The sequence below is a fragment of the Pundamilia nyererei genome, unplaced genomic scaffold (genome assembly GCF_000239375.1).
Source record: "Pundamilia nyererei isolate P.nyererei 1_Seehausen unplaced genomic scaffold, PunNye1.0 scaffold00108, whole genome shotgun sequence".
Classification (NCBI taxonomy): Eukaryota; Metazoa; Chordata; class Actinopteri; order Cichliformes; family Cichlidae; genus Pundamilia; species Pundamilia nyererei.
Genome location: NW_005187509.1, coordinates 1494725 through 1498372, shown reverse-complemented (window position 1 = coordinate 1498372; position 3648 = coordinate 1494725).

Here is a 3648-nt window from a genome sequence, read left to right as displayed (position 1 = left end):
AGGCTTTAAATGAAAAAAGGAAAAAGCAGCATCTTAGATTTAGTTTCAGCTATGTGATGATGACGACGATGATGATGATGATGATGATGATGATGATGATGATGACAATAATGATGATGATGATGACTCCATTTCCTGGGGTGTAAATGATGAAACCTGTTGGCTGTGTTTGCTGAACCTGTTTTATTAAATTTGTTGATTTTATTCATAAAAAGACCATTTGAAGCTTTGCTGTGTGAGGATATTTGGAGCTCTGCACCATGTGGGGGTGAGGGTGGGACCACCTGCTGCACCTCCCCTCTGCTCCTCGACACTACAGTCTATTCTCTGCTGTTTTTGTGATTTTTTAGGAATGTAAGGAGCTCTCCTCCTCGCCCGCTGTCTCCATAATGCTCAAATGTCTCAATGCTGGAGAAAATAAATCATTTCTGTCTTCAGTATGTCAGACTTTATTTCCACTTGAGTCTTTTTAGAAAAACACTGTCTACAAAATATTGTCTCTGTTCAGCATACAAATGCAAATATCCTAAAATTATCTTTTTTTTAAACTGTAGGTTGTGTAATAGTCTGTACTAACCTTTGACCTCAGATATGCTCTGTCCCACTGCGAGGAAATCTTAAAGGAACAGTGTAAAATTTCACCACCTGCTTGCAGTCAGCTGAATTCTGTTTTCTTCCCCCTCCCTCTCCATTGCATGATCCTAGCTAGAGTGGCCGCTGTAGGACAAACGTGTTAGTGACCAAATAGCTCAAAATTATTAAATTTAGTCTGTTCCCGTAAAGCAGGGGTGGGGAACTCCAGGCCTCAAAGGGCCTGTGTCGGCTGATTTAAATGGCTGAATAACCTCCTTAACATGTCTTGAAGTTCTCCAGATGCCTGGTAATGAACCAATCACTTGATTCTGGTGTGTTTTCACCCAGGGTGACATCTAAAACCTGCAGGACAGCATCCCTTGAGGCCTGGAGTTCCCCTACCCCTGCTGTAAAGTAAAAGTATTTTTATACAAGTTTTATTTTAACATAGCTGAACAATAAAGCACTAAAAAATGACAGATATGGTCAGTTAAACATACTGCAGTATTTTATGGCTTGGTATGGTCACTCTGGCCGCTGTTCATCATTAGTGAGTCTACTCGGATACAGTGAGTCTGGGGTTTCTGTGGAAGGCTGTCAGTCTGCTTGGACCTTACTGACAGATGCCATCAAACACCTTTAGGATGAACTAGAACACAGATTGTGACTCGGTGCTCTCATCCAGCATCAGTGTCTGAGCTCACAAAGGCTCCTCTTGCTGGGCAAAAATAACAGACACCGAAATCTTATAGAAAGCCTTCACATAGTGGAAGCTGGTACAGGTTAAGGCTCCTGTCGGTGGCCTGGTCTGTAATCACACACTCACATTTAACTGAAGCACCAAATAAATGATTTGTTCTTCCACAAATCCTGTAATGTCGACAAAAAGTGGACCGGCCAGTGAGCAGACCTCTGTCTGCTGAGACTGATTAACCTCAGCTTGCTCTCTCATGTGGGTAAAACCATTGTATTGCAAACGGTTATTGGGGAGGGAGCAACAACAATAATTCTGTTGTTTCTGCAGTATTTGTCTCTGAGCAAGGAACTGAGGAGTGAGCAATCTCCTCTTCCATGACTTTGATGTTCTCTGCAGCATCACAGAAGGACTTTCATCTTGTTTTTAACGCTGCTCAGAGACCTCCACCTTTATCAGAACTTTAATCTGGACCCTCTTATGATTCACGATTGTTTAAGAGGAAAGGAAACTGGTTCATAACGAGAGCCACGGCCTAAGGCGTCACATAAAAACAACAGACAGACAGAATTTGACATGTGTGAAAGCAGACAGTTTGTCGGTTTGCTGACACGTCACCACAGAAGTCGCGGTTATATTTGCACTCGCTGTAAACTGAAGGTGGGAAGCCGTTCTTACAACTCAGCCCTTCAGCCAGCAGGGGGAGCGGTGTGGCCACGCTCTTCCGCCTGAGGAGCTCCCGGCCGTGTCAGGGACAGAAGACGAAAAGTGCCTCAGACCACAGAGCAGGTCAAAGAAAGTGCTGAATGAGAAAAGCTGATGGTTAACTCTGGATTCTGTGTGGCCTCGGTGTCTATCACAGACAGATTCTCTCCTGTGCTCAGTCAGGTCAGTCGTATTTATTCAGCCCAACAAGACAAAGATCCAGAAAAGAGAAGACAAGCATTAAAACAGACACAGAGGCAGATACGACTGTACACTGATACCACGAACACTCCCTGAGTGTTTGATGTTTTTTTAATTTTTTTTATAAAAACCAAGCAGAAGATTTAATTTGAGTCTTTTCTCACTGAAGCATGACGTCTGTGGATCATAATGTCCACAAACATGGACGATGACATCAACGTTAATGGGAGGAGCTCAGAGGAGCCCAGCGAGGCCCTTCAGTGTGAACACAGTCTCACTGTGTGCAACTCCACAGATAACAGAGCTGCCAGCACATAGAGACTCACTCATACCTTACACACACACACATTATAACACGCACACACTCTTCACTGAAGCTGCCGGATATCTGTGTGTTAGAGAGATTAGTCCAGTAAGATGAAGACTGTTCTTACCCGGGCAGCACCCAGGTGAGCAGTGAGGCCTTTACCAGTTCTCTCCAGGACAGCTGGAGCAACTCAAAGGAGACAGCTAAGAATCTCTGACCAGGTAAGACTGGGAGCTGTTCAGAAGCCAGGAAAACAAAATGTCAGCAAACTTGGCCACAGACGACAGTCCAGCTGTGTGTTGCTGGTCCTAAAGTATAGGTGAGGGATGACCTGGATGAAGACAGGTGAGTCTGCTGAAGAGCGGGACCTGGGAGGCCCCACCAGCAGGCGGAGCCCAGAGCAAACCCAGCTCACCTTTACCTGCGGAGCAGTATGAGAACACAGGAAGGCCTCGTACCTCGTCCAGTTTTATTTAATGAATGGGGATGTTAAACATGGATCCTTTTTTATCATCTTCTTCTTCTTAAACTCTGTTGACTGCTTGGTTTCAGGCCTCTTGACTGAACTTTGCCAGTTGTAAGGGAGTTCTTCCCACCATCACCAGGTGATGCTCACAGCGAATCAATCTGATGGAGCTTTGAGGTTGATGTTAATTAGTGCTATGCAAATAAAACTGAACTGAAATGTGAAATATACTTGAAAATGGTTGGATGTAGCCTCACAATAATGCTGTCAGCTTTAGCTCAGCGTATGCCATAAACACACACACACACACACACACACACACACACACACACACACACACACACACACACACACACACACACACCTGTCCGCAGGTAAACAGTAACAGGTAATTTATGTGTGTGTGTGTCCTATGGTTTGGGCTGAGGTGGGGTTGGGTGTAGTTATTGCTGTCACGTCCTGTCCCAGGCGCCAAAGCAAACAGAAGCATCAGCAGGAGGTTACAGACAGTCGGGGAAATGTGCAGTTTGACAGACGAGAGCAAACAAGCAGTCCGGCCTGTGGCTTCGCGTCTCTCTGGGAGTCCCTGCCGTATATTTCCTCCACGTTTGGTGGAAATTCATGTGGACCGTTGCCCAGAATTCATACGCCGGGAAAGGTAAAGTTAATGGATGTGAGCTAACACCATCCTCCCACAGCACA